At 37.5% G+C, this 19,383-nt stretch overlaps 1 long non-coding RNA gene and 1 pseudogene across 4 annotated transcripts; both read right to left on the bottom strand.

Annotated features, from left to right (window-relative positions):
• Window positions 1-312: 312 nt before the first annotated feature.
• LOC137742486 (uncharacterized) lies at window positions 313-3,533 on the bottom strand. Of its 3 annotated transcripts, none has more exons than XR_011069412.2 (6): window positions 3,364-3,533; window positions 2,963-3,000; window positions 2,878-2,915; window positions 2,462-2,639; window positions 1,473-1,517; window positions 313-896 (listed from the first exon to the last, which is right to left on the bottom strand). It is a non-coding gene; the product is annotated as an uncharacterized LOC137742486 (long non-coding RNA). The 3 variants fall into 3 exon arrangements; XR_011069409.2 differs by having other exon boundaries at window positions 2,963-3,028; window positions 3,364-3,528; XR_011069410.2 differs by having other exon boundaries at window positions 2,963-3,058; window positions 3,364-3,503.
• A 2,024-nt stretch (window positions 3,534-5,557) lies between these two features.
• Window positions 5,558-7,726, bottom strand: LOC137742733 (exocyst complex component EXO70H1 pseudogene; annotated as a pseudogene). The gene has a single exon (XR_015953763.1). The product of XR_015953763.1 is annotated as an exocyst complex component EXO70H1 pseudogene (transcript).
• Window positions 7,727-19,383: the final 11,657 nt, after the last annotated feature.

Here is a 19,383-nt window from a genome sequence, read left to right as displayed (position 1 = left end):
TTTAATTTTTTTTTATCCATGTGGGATCTATATATGTGCCAACTAACAAAAGTTTTGACATAATTCTAATAAAAAGATGACATTGATTTGCGTCAACAATATTAAGAACTACAGTTATCCATTTTTAGTTTTAAAATACTATCTTAATTAAACGAATCAATTTCAAAAATTATTTGTAATAAAAACTTCGTAATTTTTTTTTTCCAACGCTGAGTCTTAAACGCACGTGAAAAATGAAAGAAATTGAGCAGGAAAGGGCAGGAGAAGCAACTTTTTCTGCTTCTTTTCCTTCGCTTCGAGGACACGTTTACGTATCCGTAATCAGAATCAATTTATGGAATTGGATTTCGATTACGGGATACACCTTTGTTTACGTAATCTTGAAGAATCAAAATACATGTGGGGTCCACACCAATTTGGGAATCCCACTCCTTATTTTGGAGGAATTGGACTTCCTGGACTGGAGGGGAATCGGGAATGGACTTCTTTTACCAATTATGCCCTCACTTGGTTGTGATTATTCCAATAATGCCCTTCATCTTACTGTGATCATCTCCCTCACCAGCGCTGCTTCTTCATCTACCTCATGACTAGATGCTGCTCCACCAAGACCAGATCCCATACCCACTACAAATACTCTCTGTTTGCCCCTAAGAATCAAAGAATCTTGAAAATTAGAGCACTAACCACTTCTCCCTCTCCATCTCCCTTCTGTATCACCACTGCACCACCATAAACCTGAGAAAGAAATAGGCATGAGCAAACAAATTTCTTTGAATTTCTGGGTTATTTCTTTTGCGGGGTAGGAAGGACTTGACTCTCCAATTGGTTATGGGTTCTTTCTTCTGCGGGGTAGGAACATCTTGACGGCTCTGAAGGTTTCTGGGTTCTCTCTTCTGCGGGTAGGAAGATGAATGTGGTTAGGTTTTTTATTTTTAATTAGATTATAATCTAATTTATACACAATAAATCAATAATGCATATTTTAATGCATATTTTAACTCTTTACTTTAATTAAACTAGCCTCCTGCACGCGCATGACTCTTTACTTTAATTAAACTAACCTCCTTACATGTGCTCACGCACGTGCGGAAGGCCTTTTTATAAATACAGCGTTCTACGCTCCACTTATACAATTTAAATGTATTTATCTACGTGGATTTGAAAAGTGAATTAAACATTAAAAGAATCAATGTAACCTTATCATACATTTTGATGGAAGCAAAATATTTTTGTACACAACATTTCTTGTGAAGACTCCCATAAATTACCAAACACATAAAACACACAGGACAACAACATAACACACTAATTATGAACAAACCAACGAAATTAGGACTTCAATTTAAACACGATTAAAAAGCGACTTGCTGTTTAGCTCACTAACCCCATTGAATGAAAACAAATTCAATCAAAAAACAAAATATATTAATGCCACACATGTACAAAATGTTTGTGGGGATGAGCAATACCTTATCATGGCCATGTATAACTTAATGAAAGCAACGTGAGAATTCCTGCAAAATTAAAAGAAAAGCATTTAAAGAAAAAAGAAATAAATTTTTTTTAGTACTTCGTCTTAAAAGCCAGAAACTCATCTACTGCCACAATGGCAGCACCAATTTCCATTGATATAATTAAACAGTATACATAAACAAAGAAATTATCTTTACATCTTGCAGATCAACTTTCATAAAATACATCAATTGATCATCTAACAAATAAAAAATAAAGTTGAAACCTTTTCCAAGCATATGCTATTTTCCAAGCATATGCTACACATACAAAAAGAGATTAATCTTAAAGACCTTAATATCCAGCTTTGGATAATTGGTAAGTATCTGCTAACCTTCCCTTATATGCTAAAAATTCTGACCTTAGCTTAGGAGCAATGGAATTTGATTAGAATTATTCAGAGTACAAAAATACGCACAAACACATACGAAATTCTTGAGCCGCACGATATTGCTCAATATTTCATGGAGTATTAATCAGTCAGATAACCACAATCAAGGCAACAACAATAAAAACAAGAGCAAAAATTTCATGCTTAAAGTAGAATTAGTTCACTTCTGTTGTAACGAATCGACATTAGCATCAAGCAACCAAGTTATGAAATACGAATTAAAAATGTAACTATTTAATGTGTCTATAATGAATCCGTGAAATCAAATAGTTCAACCCTAAAAAGCTACTACTATCAGTACAAAAAACCAGACAAAAAAAACATATGTTTCCAACGTATGAAGAAAAGTATGATGCTTCAGTGCAGCAGCAGAGTTGGAAGTCAGGGTCCTATGATTGGTGGCATATTATCTTTAAATTTTGATTCTTTCATTTGATCAGATTCAAGATTTTGAAACCAAATTGGACCCCGCATTCCCCTTTAATTACAGAATATGCCCCTAAAAACTCAATAAATTAGAAACAAACTAAAACCTGGGATTGGTGAAGTCCGTACCTTGGAAAGTGCTTAACGAATGCTACCAGATTACTTCTCTGAAGAGGTGACTTTCTTCGAAGATTACTCAGTATCAATAGCGTCTCGATCTGTGGGATGAAATAGCAACTGCTAACCCAAGCCCATGTACAGTTTCTTTGGCTCTTACAAATCTGTTGCTACATCTACATATATCCTTCTGTAAACACCATCAAATTAAGATGTAACACAATTAAAAAAACATGAAATCCTTAAATACAGCTTCGATATCTTAGAGAAGCCTAAACCAAAAGGTGGAAAAACAAACTTTCGATAAGAAAAAAATTGAACAATGACTGAAGACTCCGAAAATTGAGTCCCCTTCAGAATTGTTGTAATAAAAAAAAAAAAAAAATTGGCACCTATAAATAGAGATAAGTAATTACAATTGAACCAACCTTTGCTAATGCTGAGCCGTCAGCGGATGCAACTGCCCCTACATTAAAGCAGGAAAAACTGACTCTAATGTAGGCTTTAACTAACCAAGGGCTGAAGAAGTCTCTCTAGCTTCGAGTAGTGACCTGCCATCAGGGAGTGCAAAACCACAAACTGTGATCACAACAGGTGAATTCAGATCACCTTCAAACGGTCGCAATGGAATAACGTAAATAATAAATAAACTGATTCAATATATTCTTAAAAAAAGACCCCAAAAACATCCCTAATTGAACCAACAAAATACAATTAATCTACTAGTTTAATCCAAGAAAAAAATTTCTTCAAATCAGAACGGGAGCCAAGCTTTCTGGTATTAAATTTCTTTCGATCAGAATGGAATTCAGCACAAATATAGAATTCAAAATCAACACCAAAAAATCCGATTGAAAAGCAAAGTAAATAACAGTAGAGACAGAAAGAGAGATAGAGAGAGAAGTGAAAATTACTCGCTGGTGACGAAGTTAATGAATTCGGAGACGCATTCCTGGACGGTGTTCGACTGATCGGCGCAAGCAGAGAGATGAGATCAGAAAGAGAGAAAAATTAGGGTTTGAGAGAAACCCAATCCCCAAATGGGTCGAAGAGGTATGAATGAAGCTGAGAAAATGAATGGTTTGGAAGACTGTAGAGGGCATCAGTTTATTAAAAACTAAATTTACAAAACTACCCTTGGATTATCTTATGCATTCATTTTTGTTGTTTTGGTTTTTTTTGGCGTAGGGGTATTTTGGTTCAATTAATTTTGTCGACATGCACACTGTTTATCAAGCTCTTACGCTGTTCATCACACTTCTGGCTTTATATATAATAGATAGATAGATAAATAAAAATATCTAATTAAAATGTTTTTAAGCACAAATATAGAATAAAATAAAATAAACAAGGGCAATTTAGTAATCATATTAATATCTATCCTGCTTCGGTTGAATTAGTAAACAACTTATATGAACTCAGTTTTATTTCTATTCTGATTTCTGAACATTTAAGTAAACAATTTCAACATGAATCTGATTCTAATTCCTCTTCATTCTAATTCCTTCTCAACTTAGTTTCTCTTCAATTCAATTCCTTATATTTTGATTACCAAATCGATTAAGACTGTAATGTAAAAGATGGGAAACTACAGATTTTGATACTGGAGAGTGGCCAGCAAATAGAATAAATGAGAGCTACTCCTAGGGTAACCATTAATAATACGTGGACTCTACAGCGTCGCAGACTTTAGGAAACGTCCTTGAACCCTCAGCTTTCTTTTGGGTCAAATTATTACAGGCTCTCAGCCAATCTGGACCCTAAAGCCGAAAGGTTAGAAAGTCAGACGATCGAGAGCCTCTGTTCCGACGACGAACATCAACTTGTCAAACGCCATATATGTTCATACGTCGTCTGGTCATTTTCTGCTTTAATTTTTGATCAATCATCAATCCATCCTTTCCCTTGTGATGCATGCCAGCACTTACTGTTTTGTTGAAACCGGATGCTTCTGTCTCAATCAAAATTGTGCTCCATTGTTTCCAAGTTATTGCTTATTTTGGGTTCAAGTCAAAGTGATGAAGTACAAGCCCATAAGTGTAGATCGTTGATACGTTACGGAAATGATCACATTTACTTATATTAAATAGATAAGAGCGACTAAATACAACATAATTTCAAACATAAATGATATTGTACTATTGATATGTATTGAAGGAATGACTTACAATTATATAGTTACGTGCACCGTAAAGTGTAGATCGTTGATACGTACGGAAACAAACACATTCACTTACATTAAATGCGTAAGAGGGACTAAACACAACATATTTTCACACGTAAATGATATGGTGCTATTGATATATACTAAAGAAATGGCTTACAATTACATAGGTACGTGCACCTCAAAGTGTAAATCGTTGATATGTTATGGAAATAATCACATTCACTTACATTAATGTATAAGAGCGACTAAACACAACTTAGTTTCAAACGTAAATGACATTGCACTATTGATATGTAATGGAGGAACGGCTTACAATTATATAGTTATGTGCACTATAGGGGATTAATCCCACCATGATTTCCAAGTGTGAATCGTTGATATATAGCTTAAGAGATTGTTTACAATCACTTAAGAGATTGATATATAGTGATAGCACATTATTGATGCATGTCACGACAATGACTTATAATTGTTTACGCGCGCTCAATGATTAAACTGGCACCATAATTTCAATAATATTCAAACTAAGGCATTGTTTTTTTGTTTGAACAGAGGCGGCCAAATAAAATACTAGATAAGGCCAAGCTAAATTCTAGAGAAATGTTAAGTTCAGTCCATCTCCCGCTAGGCCGCTACACATGAATAATGATGAACTGTTAAGACATTGTCGAAACAACTCATAATTATTATAACTATCAACTGTTAACACATTGTCGAAACAGCTCAGAATTGTTATAAAGTAAAACCATCGAGTAAACCGACATAGTTCCTAGTAATTTTCAAAGGTGTCAGAAATCACATTTTGTTTGAACAAAGCCGGCAAATTATAATGCCATCTCCAAAAGGAAGAATTTTGTTTGAACAAAGCCGGCAAATTATAATGCCATCTCCAAAAGGAAGAATCCAACAACACCAGACAGCATAATCTGCCTTTCAATCCGTCTCACAAATCAAAGAATTCTTGTATAATGTATTAAAAATCTTTACATGTTTTTTGTCCACGTCCTATATATTATGCTCACTAAACGACGGCACAAGGGCCACAAAACGACACCCCAACGTCTCTCAACGACCCTGCCTCCCACGCGAGTGTGACGAGGAGGAAGAGCAATAGGACGAGGAAAATGACGAAACGCTACCGCCACTCGCCACCCCATACAACAGATCCGACAAGTAATTATCCAGATTCTCCGGGGCATATCTGACCAACGAGTCCTCCCCGCACGCTCTCATTATCCCGTTCCTATGCTTCTCATAAAACTCCCGGTAAGCCGGCACCAACTTCTTCGCCACCGAAACTTTAATGTCGTCCCGGAGTTTCGGGTCCATCACGACCCACGATGTTTGTTTCTTGTATGCCTCCTCAAACGCCGCCTTGAAGCGCTTGAAGTAGACCGTGGCTTGGTCGGATGAAATCTCAGCTGTCGGATCTTCCGGTAGGGATTCGAACACCTTGGTCCACCCCATGCGCTCGTAGTTCGCGGCGTACTGTTTGACTTTCGAGTCGTGCTTCTCCACCCAGTAATCCCCGAGCAAGGACTTGAGGTTGGAGCTCCGGACCTTTCCGACGACGTATTGGAGATTGTTGGCCAAGAACAGATAGGATAGCGCCACGTCCTTGTACAGCGCAGCTTTCCCGTCGAGCTTGCAGAGAAGTACGAGAACGAGCCAGGCGAAGCGAATAGAAAGCTGCGATTCCTCGGCATCGTAGCACCCGAAGTAAGCTTCGGGTAGCGGTGTCGAGATCGCCAGCGGCCAGTCGGCGACTATATCGGTGAGGACTTCGGTGTAGTCTGAGAGGAAATTTATATAATTCATGACGTAGCGCGTGAGCGGGTGGACTCCTCCGGCGGGGACCGGGGTCTTGGACGTTTCCTTCTGGATCGCCGATTCGAATTCTTCGAGCATCGAACGGACGGCCTCGCCCAACTTCACCAGGGAGTTAACCGCCAGAGATCGGACGGCGGAGGTTGATTCGAATGAGAAAATGGACTCGATCTCGGGCCAGAGATCCGATACCGCCTGGTACAAGTCCAAAACACGGAACATTTTCTCGGGAGAAAGTTTCTTGCTTTTTCCCACCGATTCCGGGAAACCAAACAGGGTCATTGCAGCCTCTTTCGAAATCTCGTTGAAGCAGGACTCCGCGATCGAGTCCGAAGCGGCGAAGACGTGGTCGCAGAGCAGCCGTTCTCCGTAGAACAGAGTCTTAACGGAGACTTTGACGGCGTTTAACCAGTTCTTGATCTTTTTCTCCAGAACGCTCCAGTCCATCTTCTGAACCTGTGAGAGCGTCATCTTCTCGACGCCGAGGAGGTAAAGGCTTTCGTCGAGGATCGATTTTCTGATGATGTTGTAAATTCTCACGCACTCTTTGCCGTATCCGGAGGCGATCATGCAATCGGCGATGGATTTCAAATCAGACATCGCGACCCAAGAGATGTGGTCCACCGACTCGGTTGCGACTCGCGACTCGTCCTCCGACTCGGAATCTTGATCTGATACGCTGGTCCGGGTCGAGGCTCTGGAGGACCGGCTGGAGACCGTTTCGGCATCTACATACTCCCGATTGGCTGACAGAATCTGGTAGAACTCCTTCTCGAGACGTTTCATGGCGGATTGCATGAGATTCTGAGCTCGAATGAGCTTCTCGGCGTTGGTGGTTTGGGAGATGAGGAAGTGCTGCATGGCGGACTGCAAGTCCCTAACGGATTTGAGGTAGAGTCTCGCCTCTTGGCGGTCGTCGTAGAAGATGGAGGTGACAGCGGTGTAGGAAGTGGAACCAGAGTCGGAGTCCCACTTGGTGATTAGGGCCTCAGCGATTTCGATGTTCTCTTCCATTAGCGAGTCGGAGAAGCTGTGGCGCGGCGACGAAGGCAGCATGGCGGTGGTTCTGGAGGGAGAGTTTGAAGGCGACGGAGACGGAGATTTGAAAAACAGAGTCCTCATTCCTTTCCTAGGCATCTGCAGATTCCAGAATTCAAAACCCAGGTTCCTAAATTCAAAATTTTGATCGGTTGATTGGGGATTTGGAGGTGTGTGTGTGAGAGAGAGAGAGAGAGAGAGAGAGAGAGAGAGAGAGAGAGAGATGAAGGTATGGAAGGTGAAATGTTTCTGGAGGGTATGGGGGAGTGAGGGGGTATTTATAGAGGGAGTGGGGGAGGGTGAAATGGAAATGTTTGACTTATGAGTCCGTGTATTTATGTCTGCATGTGATTGGGCGAGTAGAAATACGAATATGTACGTACGCGGTCTTGAAACAAATGGTAAAGTAAATGAAGATTTGAAGGTTGGGAATTTGATTACGCTAATGATGATTTATTAGGGTCAAGCAGAAAGGGACCAGGAAACTACTAGCTTTCTTCTTCGGATGATGATTTTCTTCCCTCCTAATTTCTCTTCCCTTCTCTCTCTTTTTACTTGAATGATTACAATTAAGTCACGTTAATATCTTATATTGAATTTTTTTATTGAGATAATAAGACAAAAAGCAAAGTGTGAGAGGATGAGAGGGAAGAGGAAGGGGATGAGAATAGGAGGGGAGAGAGAATCTTACTCATTCTTCCTCTCCACCCTGAAAATAAAAATAATTTCCTATTTATTACTTTTTGTCAGAAAAATATATGAAGATGTCAAAACTGCCATATAGACTTACAATAAAAGATGTTAGCAAGACTCTCTCCACCGACCTTTTAGTTTCTTATGTGGAGCTGAGTCGATTGAAGACAAAGGCCTCTGCTATGTGTTTCAACTTATAAGTATTTGATTGGTTGTCTTAATAATTGGACCCCGCAAAGTGAGAAAAAAAAATTAGAGCATGACATTTTTATTTAACATATCAGGTGAAGCAAAGAATGTATAAAATATCGAACTGCCACATAAGCCATCAAATAATGTGATGTTTTACATTTGACATCTCTTTTCCAGATGGTCTTGAAATGGTCTAATATTTTTTTTAACATAAGCGATAAAGATAATTCATCGATATAAAAGTTACAACACAATTAATTACAAGAGTGCCAATTGTGTACATCTTCTCCCGTGACTAAATCTTTGGTTTAGGTATTGTCCTAAACAAATAGACAATCTTATCTAACTTTTAAATAAGAGACTTGGTCCTCGGAGGTCTGGCTTTGAGCACGTATGTAACTGAATGCATGCGGCAGGAAAGGATCATATTATTATTATTTTTTATTTTTGAAGTAAAAGGGATCAAATTATTAAAGTCTGAACTTAATTACAAACGAAGAAAAGAAGAAAGACCTTTTTTTTCTGAGGTTGACCAAATTTTTGTAGAAGACCACCAATTCGTCTGGTTTTGAGCTTTTATTGAACACGATTTTAATTGCTACAGTTGAAGAGAAAAGTAAACAATGAGCCTGCCTGCCTCCTGCTGCTTACCAACTCTCTGGTTTCGAATTAATCTGTTTTTTTTTTTTTCTCTTTGACCCAATTAATTTGTAGATGAAAAAGTGTAATTAGCTGTAAATCCAGTGCTTAATAAGGATTAAGATGACCAGTTCTTTGTCAAGTGGTTTTCGAGTTCTCATACAGTCTAATCCAAGCAGCAACATAAAACCATGAGATCAAACGCAGCCATTGACAGTTGGGTTCGATCCATATGATATCATAAATTACAACAAGAACTACCTAAGATTTCAACTGCCTAAATCTTGCATGCGATGCTAATTAACAGGATCAACGTCGAGTAGGGTTGTGATCGAATGGTTCATTAATTTTTGTTCTTTTATTGGTTGCAAAATTTGAACGTGATTTACTGCTTTAGGATGTAGACTGTAGAGTTCGATTTCGAGGTTTTGATTTAGGACCCCTTTTGAAACAGTGTGCAAAGTTCTCAACTTCATTTAGTTGTCATTGTATGTATTCGGTGCCAGTATTTTTAAATGGGGTCATAATTTTGTAGAGGCTTGTCGAGGGCAATTGTAGGAAATTGTTGGGTACTGTTGAACACTGTCAAGGCTTGTCAAATTTGGCATTTATAGAGTACTTGTTGCGTATGATAGAGTCGCACATAAGAAGAGATGAAAAAAAAAAAAAAAAAAAAGACGAGGATAGAAGAAAATAAAATTAGAAAGAGGAGGTTGTAATTTAGTATATAGGAGTCAAATACAAATACACACAAATATACATAGGAATTTTGAAGTTCTTAGGGTCATGAGCAACGAATGACCCTATGCTAGCTCCACCACTAAATGTATCACACTACCAATTCTATTAAGCACTAGCCATTATTTGTCCATTTGGGAAAAATAAATTATGTATTATGAATGCAATATTGTCACACCTTGTCTTGTGTTATCTCGAGAGATTTTTTAGTTGCTCAGACTCAGAACAAAATGCAGTACATCATATGTCATAATTTAAGTGAGAGATATTAAAAATATGTCCTAAAATTAATAGAAATTAGAATCATTGACTGCCTAGGAAATGTAATGCATTTTGTAATGTACCACTAATTATACTATAACATGTAATGTACCATTTTGTGTTCTGAAATACATAAAAACCTCTCGTGTATGTTACCTCTTGTTTAAAAGATTCCAAACCAAATCATTGACTGCCTAGGAAATGTCATATTTTTTTAACAAAAAATAGTTTAACCTATTATTATCTGCGATTCTGCATGCATCCAACATATATGCCAACAAAGTGTGGCATAGGACTATCCTCCATTGTTATCCCTCCCAACCAAAATGAGGAATGATTAGAAGGTTCAACTTAATTAATCAGCTAAGCGAGTCAAATCTACTTGAACCTTGTTCTATGCGATATCCTCTAAGGGGTGCAATTTAGGTTGGATCAACCAGAATCTGCTTATGCCAACTCGATTTCAGACTATTACTGACCGGACCTCAACCCTTTCATTTATTGGATTGGGTTGGTTTGATGCATTGCCGTCCATGTCAATCAAAACCAAACCAGATTTTGAGCCGAATTAGCTCATGTGTATATATTACTTCCCATCCCTCTAATAATAGTAAATTAAAAAAAAATAAAAAAATAAAAAAAGATTGACTATACTTGGAGTTTATTGTTGATTTTCATCCGGATAATGAATGACATTGCTACTTTTAAATTTATCTTGGTTTAAGCTTTGATACATCTTGTAATTTAAATAAAAGTTCGCTCGGTTGAACCATTAGAAATACTCTTCAAGTTGTTTGCTTTAACTTTTGTGTGGATGGTGATGTGTTATAAGATTGAACTCGATAAAGTTGGCCAATCTGAACCCAATTAGACTCAAACTTGACTAAACTCGCATGAACTTGAACCCAACCCAAACTTGAATTGTGAAGATTGGGTTAGAGTTAGGTTCACCATCCAACCCGCCCAACCAAACCAAACGAGTTGCGCCCTTAGTATCTTTATAATGGTTCATAATATATACAATATAAACTTTTGGGTAGCTAGGCATTTAATTTATGGGCAGTGATTTCAACACATCGTTATTTTACTTTTACATACTTCTGTTAATTTTGATCGTTAATTTTATTTTAATTGTTCAATCTAACTGTTACAGCTACATAATAAAAGAGGTGTATGAATTGAGAAAGAATGTATGAAATTTATTTCTCTTACCTTATACTTTATATATCCACTAAAGTTATATAATTATCAAGTGATGACTCCAAGATTTTTTGAGGGTATGCAATTACTCTATACTTTATATATGAACTAAAATCAGTTAATTGTATAATTATAAGCTAAATTATATTATTTTTGGGGTATGCAATTTACATGATTTCTATTTTTAGGGCTAGTGTTTATTCACAAAACAATCTCGCAAGATCAACTGGTTAGTATCTTTATGTGATTTTTTAGCTCAAACTCACATCTTTAAATTGTGGCTGGTGTTCAGATTTTAGGTGGTAGTTTTTGTATTTCTTGTAGTTTGTGCACATGGAAAATAATTATGAGGTGAAAGCCCGACGTTTGTTGGAGGTGACTCATGCATTGACATTGCAAGATCAAAGACCATTAGAGGGTGGTGCAGCCTTTTCTTCGTGGTGCCTTCCGTTAGTTCTACGACTTGCAAAGTTAGGTCTTCATGAGTTCTTTCTTATTGATTTGATGTGTGTTCTCCGTGGCAGAGAAATTATATTGTACTTATGACGGATGAGTTTATAACTATGAAGCTGTGATGTTTCTTTTAAGGTATGCGCGTGTGTGATCGTTTGATTACTTGTGTGATGTTTTTTAATATATTTAATTTTTTTTTAAATGCAAAACAAAATAATTGTTGTATACCTAGCATCATGAATACAATATATATATATATATAGACACATATTATATATTGGGAGAAAAATGATCAATTTTAGTACTTTGATTCATTCTTTGTCGCTAAAATGCAACGTTCCTCCGGCATATAGTTCAATTAATTAATCTGATTTTGTATGCTATAGATCTGTCAATATGTGGGCATATCCTTGTAGTGGAATCTGGTGATGAGAAGTACTCGCCATCTCGGAGCTACAAAACAGCAAACGATATTAAATATGATCTATTGACATTATCCCCATGGTCAGGTACCAAGCTAAGAATTTGTGAGACTAATCAATTAGATTAACCGAGTTCTATAAATTAATTTATCTAAATTATGAATATATGTCGAGAAAGTCGTCACTGACCAAGTCATGGTAACTAATTATGCCCATACGTACTAATATATATGTCGATCGACGAAGCGTTTGAAAACATGGGGAGTTATCTGCAGGCCCATTACGTGCTTTATGTGCATTTTAATTATACGTGTATTTAAGTACTCTTACATAAAAATTAATTTATTTTCTTAATTGATAATTAGGAGAAGAGAGTTGAAAGGAGTGAATACATAGCTCATACAAGAGGACTTGAAACTGCTGAACAAAAGAAGTGGAGGAAGCTTGGTTAAAATATGTTCAAGAAAAATTACTACTTAAAAAGGGGACGGAAGTGATTTTTACGCTCATTTTTTGACTAGATTTTAAGTATGCAATCCTAGAACAACTAAGATCTAGTGCCAGAGTCTAGTTTCTAAACTTTTTACGAATTAGGTTTTACGTATATTTTTTAACGAACTTCTTCCAAAGTAAATATGTAAAACCTTGGTTCAAGTAGTGGAAATGGCATGTACACAACTGATGATATTTATGCATCACATGGAGAAGTTGATATCATCTCATGTGCTGCGTTGTTATCTTCTTGTTCTTGTCCATCACTATGAGTTGGAAGTTATGTACGTAACGTATAATCCATGAAGTAACGTCAAAAGTCTAGCTCTACAAATGGCAACAAATAGTGCTCATGCGCGTTGCATGTCTTCACTGTCCACAGGATGTAAACCCTAATTTACCAGCAGATACATTGAGTTCTTGATGAAAACTACTCATACGCGTCTAGCTAGGTGTTGTGCAACATAGGATCGATCCTTGGAACTTACTATTACGTACAAATGAAGTTTAATTTGGACGGATTTACGAAGCTGTATGGAAATTAAAACTGCACTTTCTTCAACTTAATTGTCTGATTAATACATGTATTTAACTCAACTAAATTTGTCCTTTTTATTTGTTTTTCTTTCTTTATAACCTTTGGCTTTAGTTAGGTCTTTTGTCGCTAAAAATCATTAATTAAGTACTCTTACTCACCGTAATTATTCTGATAGAGGGACATTTAGCAAATGCTGAGGGCATCTCCAATGGAAGATGCAAAGGTTTTTTAAATTGACATTTTACATTTTTGGTTGGCCGGAAAATACTCTAATGGCACGATGTAATATATTTACATATTCAGGAGAAGATATAAATAAAAATGTAAATTTACATCTTTTGGAGGTCACCCTGCCAACCAAAGAGGGAACAATAAATGAAATTCGAAATTTACAACTCTCCTATTGGAGTAAAATTAACATTTACACATCTCAAAAATGTAAAATGAGACGTGATTAATGTGACTTTTACATCTCAAATTTGTATCTTTCCATTAGAGATGGTCTAAATCAATTGAAGAAAGTAGAATATGGGTCAAATTTCCATACGCGATCAATGATATTAATCTATGTATTGCTACATATAATTTATATTCTCTCCTCTCTACCCAACTAGTAGTTCACATACCTAATTGTGTCTTAATCAAGTGTTAGAGATCCCATGTCACATTTAGATTGGTAATTGGCTTCTGCCCTTTTCCGTTATGCGTCGTGGGCCTCGTGGCTTGATGTAGATGGCTTCTGTCTTCCTATAACTCCCATAATCCCTGACGTTTTGCAATCTTTGACAAATTTATAAAGTGATATTTCAGGTGGACTTTATTAGTAAAGAACGCAAACAAACCATGGGAAACTTCCTTTTAACTTCAAAAGTGGATTCGTTTCTTTGTTATGTTCCCTTTCTACTATAATTGACTCGCAGAATACAGATTTGATCCCATCCAACCATTTTCTATCAACGAAAAATTATTGAGCGGAACTAAAATGTAAGTCATATGATGTATTATTGATTAAAAAAATATAAAATACATGAGTGCCGTGTGCGTTTGTTTATTCTTAGCATGTAGTATATATTAATGATGTCCATGATCAAACTGTCGAACGACCCGTACTCCCTAGACTAAGATGGGATCCAACCTGGTGCAAGTTTATGGACGAATGAATTTTGTTTGCTAATTTTTATGAAGTTCAAATATATATGTTTTCATTCGTGTACACATTAACTCTAACATGTTATAAAATTGGTGTATTGTGAATTGTACACTGCGTATAGTTGTGCTACGATCTAACTGAAAAATTACAATATATGCACGTCCGGATGTACATACTACATACCCTAAAGGTGGAGTATGTCATTTTCTGTCTTATCAATGGGTAAGTGGTTGAAAAAAGGATCAAGCCATAGATACGCAGCACAAATTTTGGACATAAGGAGTTGTCTATATATATTCCTTCCTGCATTCTCAGTTTCCAAGTATTCACCCGACAACATTAAGCAGCTTCTGTAGGTCTTTGGGTCTTTGCTCTGTGGTTTGCTATTGAGGCTCACCGCGTAAAGTTTTGCGACAAGAATGGTCCAATCAGGCCACATGTAATTGACTCAAAATTAGAGATTGAACATGCAGCCGGAGACCAAAAGATAATGTGAGACTGTGCAAGGGGTCAATTAAGCGACGTTACAATTAAAAGTAATAATCTCTATGCAGGGAGAAGTGCAAGCATGCTTCCTTTTTGGTGTGTGTAAATTTCAACCATTCAGATTCTTGAAAACGACCCATAACGGGTGACACCTAACATCCACATTTGCTTAGGTGACCTAATGACATTTCAAACCATTTGTTTTTTATATACAATTCTGTATTGGAGGAGAAGAGAATTGAACACGCGCGAAACCTTGGATTTATCGGGTAAATTCTCGACTAATTATGTACGTAACGTATAATCCATGGAGTAACGTCCAAACTCTAGCTCTATAAATGGGAACGAATTAACAAAGTTTTCCTAGTGCAGATACTATAGTGATCGAGTACTGTAGACCCTCTTGCATTCACATTTAATTACATGGAGTTCTTGATATAAACTACTCATAGGCTTCTAGCTAGGTGTATATGTATATAGATGATACGAAAGAGAAATTAAGTATATATAGGTGTACAGTTGTGCAGCATTGGATTGATCCTTGGAGCTTACTATTACGTATAATATGAAGTTTAATTCGGTACGTCGACTACGAATTTACGAAGCTGTATGGAAATTAAAACTGCACTTTTTTAAACTTATCTAAATTTGTCCTTTTTTTATTTGTTTTTCTCTCTAGTTTATAACCTTTGGCTTTGGTTAGATCCCCAACATAATTGGATGTTAATCAAGTTTTGTCGCCAAAATAAATCATTAAATACTCTTACTCACCCTTAATTATTGTGATAGAGACTTGTGATCTCTTATTAGCAAGTGCTGAGAGCATCTCCAATGGAAGATGCAAAATACTTTCAAATTGACATTTTACATTTTTGGTTGGCTGGAAAACAATCTAATGGTGGGATGCAGATATCCATATTCACAGAAAGATGCAAATTTACCTTTTTTTTAACATTTTTTTGGAGGTCATCCCGCCAATAAAAAGAGAGATGAAATTCCAAATTTACATTTCTCCAATAAAATTATATACACTTCCAAAAATGTAAAATACGATGTGAAAGTGATTTTTACATCTTAAATTTGCATTTCTTGGAGATGCTCTTAACCTATAGATGGTAATAGAATGGTCAAAAATCAAAACGCGATCAATGACATTAATCTATCTATATAATATGTATACCTAATGGTGTCTTAATCAAGTAGTAGAGACCCCATTTTCCATTTAGATTAGTAATTGGCTTCTTCCCTTTTCTGTTTTGCGTCATGGGTCTCGTGGCTTGATGTGGATGGCTTATGTCTCCCTTTAACTCCCATAATCCGTGACGTTTTTGCAATAGTGACAAATTCAAAAAAGTGATGCATCAGGTGGACTCTATTAGTATATAACGTAACAAAACATGGGAAACTTCCTTCTTTTAACTTCAAAATGGATTTTGTTTCTTTGTTATATTCCCTACTACAATTGACTCGCATAATACGGATTCGATCCCATCGAACATTTTTTATTAACGAAAAATTATTGTGTGGTACTAAAATACGAGTCTCGTGATATATTATTGATTCATGAATATAAATAAGTGAGTAATGTGTGCTGTGGTTATTCTTAGGGTGTAGTTATATTTAACGTACACGTACTCCCAAGACTAAGATGGGATTCAACCCGGTGAAAGTTTACGGACCAATGATTTATTTTTATTTTTTTTTGGCTAATTTTTATTGAAGTTCGAATATATATGTTTTCATCCTTGTGCACATTATAACATGTTACGAAATTGGTGTAGCGTGAATTATATGCCGCGTATGGTGCATGTCATTTTCTTCCTATTAACGGGTAACTGGTAACAAAAATGATCAAGCCACAGATACGCAGCTCAAATTTTGGACATAAGGAGTTGTATACATTTATTCCTTCCTGCATTGTCAGTTTCTAAGTACTCACCTGACAACATTAAGCAGCTTCTTTGGGTCTTTGCTTTGTGTGCTGTGCTATGGAGGTCACCGCGTAAAGTTTGGTGACAAGAATGTCCAATCAGGCCGCATGTAATTGACTCAAAATTAGACATCAATCATGCAACAGGAAACCACGTGATAATGTGAAACTGTGGAAGAGTCAATTAAGCAACGTTAGAATTAAAAGTAAGAATCTCTATGCAGGGAGAAGTACAAGAATGACCTGCATGCTTCCTTTTTGGTGTGTGTAAATTTCAATTATTCATACTCTTGAAAATGACCCATAACGGGTGTCAACCAAACATCCACATTTGCGTTTGCTAGCGGACTTGTGTGTGAATAGTGCATATATATACCTTGTATTGTCACTATTGACCTAATTACATTTCAAACCATTTGATTTTTTATATACAAATCTATATTGCAGGAGAAGAGAATCAAACGTGATTGGCCAGCCTTGAGTGTGACATCCCGTCCCGAAAATATCGAACGTGCGTGTGAAATGACCCTTTTGCCCCTAGTTTGTTTTCGTTGTATTGATTGGTTGTCTGTGTGGTGTTGGCATGTGTTGGGCCACACACACTGTCACTATCCCTCTCCCTCTGTCTTTTCCCTGTCTCTCTCTCTCTCTCTCTCCCGAGTTCCCTTTCTCCCATTTCCATTGTAACCGTACGGACAAACCCAAAACCCCTCAAATCATCACAGATCGAAGGAACCAATTACATTTTTGAACTCGTGAAGCTCGTGCGAGTGCAACCATACCATTTTTAGGTGAGAATCCTAACGTTTTCACGTCGATTCGAAGTGGTCCGATTTGAGTACTATTCATGCAAGATTAATCTAGCATGTTTTTGGGATTTTCAAGCTTGTAGATGACTTAGTGAGGTTCCAAGGAGTCTTGGAGTACTTCGTTTGAAGAAGTTGGATGTCGAAATCGCCTGGTTCGAAGTTGGCCGGTTTTTGGTTTGTGTGGACAGGTATGATCACGTGGTTTTTAGCCCTTGAAACTTGTATATTGTTGTTCTCCTAGTTCTAGGCTTTAATTTGGTGCAAAAATCACGAAAAACGGTTGAAAAACGAGTGAGAAAACACGGTTGGAAGTTTTTCCAGTTTTCCGGCGCCGGCGACGGCGCCGGAGCCTCGCCGGAGAAGGTGATGGAATATTCCTGACGCCGTTAACGGAATCTGTCAAAACTGACGGAATATTCCTAACGGCGTCAGTTGACGCCGTCAGCGTGCCAGGCATGTGCCTGCGCGTGGCCGGCGCGTGTGGCCGTGCCTTGGCCGGCGCGTGGGGGCGCGTGCGGCGGAGAAATTTTTTTCTAAAATTATGGGTGTGATCCTGAGGTTGTGTAGAGCACGTTGGTATATTCAATTGTCCATTTTGAGCAATGTATGAGAAGTTATTACAAGAAGTTGGTTATGTGTTTTAAAGTTGACGTTTCTGTAGTTGTTTCGCATATAGGTGATACGTATCCCGAGGACGAGCGTGGTCACTCGAGGCAGGGGGGCTACGACCCTTCCACTTACCAATGAGTGGGCTTTTGGTTTTCCGTATATACCTATATACATTTATATTCCCAGAAATTGTTTAAAAAGGGTTATTTGTTTTATGCCATGCACATTATTATTATCGTTTATGCATCATCACATGCATTATTAGTTGCATACATATATATATATATATATATATATATATATATATATATATATATACATATGCATATTGGGTGATGTGGACGCACAGGTAAGTGCCAGGTAAGTGTTATTCATGTTTACATTCAGTAGCGATTCGAGATACTTAGAGAGCTCATAACCTGTACCCCCGGTGTTAGTGCTCCCGCCCAGAGTAGGGCACAGTCCTTCACGTGATGTTCATCTCCCGCACCACACGCTCAGCTTGGATCCAAGTTAGGTGCACAGTCCTGTCGTACAGACCACTTTAGGTGGTTCCGACTCGTAGGTGACCCGCGATTATTCGCACAGCCTTCACGTGATCGTAGCACTAGAGCGTATATATGTATTACACCCAGGCCTGTCGTACAGACCACTTTAGATGGTTCCGACTCGTGGGCAGGTTCAGTATTTGAGTTTGAGATTTGAGCTCTACATGCAGCCGTACAGGTCACGTTAGGTGACTCCGGCTGCCAGATTATATGTTATTGATATGGTTTATACCTGAGCACTTGCATTTCCATTATGAGATTTCTGACATGGCATATTCTTGAGCATGATTGGCATATTTATACATACGTACATATGTTTATTTTCTGGGAAGTATACAGGTTTTACGGCGAGGGGTTAGAAAGTATTTCTATAAATGGTTTTCGAAAGATTTGTTTTTGCCTACTCACGCTTTTGTTTTGCGCCCCTCCAGGTTCTAGTTGAGTAGCAGTTTCAGTGGTTTCCCAGAGGGCGTCCCGGCATTTCTAACAGACACTCACCATTGTAGGGTCACCTTTGGGTGTACTGTTGTCGCATCTTTGTCTTTTGGACTGCTGTTGACTTGTTGCTCTGAACTTAGCGTCTCACTTACGCTAGCACTTGTTTTAGTACTATGTATGCTAGTTTTTAATTATTCGTACTTTTTATATTACTACTTTATTAGCTTCCGCACGTGCACATGGTTACGTCACCTTCGTGTGATGGCCAGCACGCCCCGATCTCGGTCGGGGTGTGTCATTGAGG

The sequence above is a fragment of the Pyrus communis genome, chromosome 11 (assembly GCF_041283825.1).
Source record: "Pyrus communis isolate YQ-2024b chromosome 11, ASM4128382v1, whole genome shotgun sequence".
Taxonomy (NCBI): Eukaryota; Viridiplantae; Streptophyta; class Magnoliopsida; order Rosales; family Rosaceae; genus Pyrus; species Pyrus communis.
Note: the sequence above shows the minus strand (reverse complement) of the source record. Positions and strands in the feature narration are given on the sequence as shown.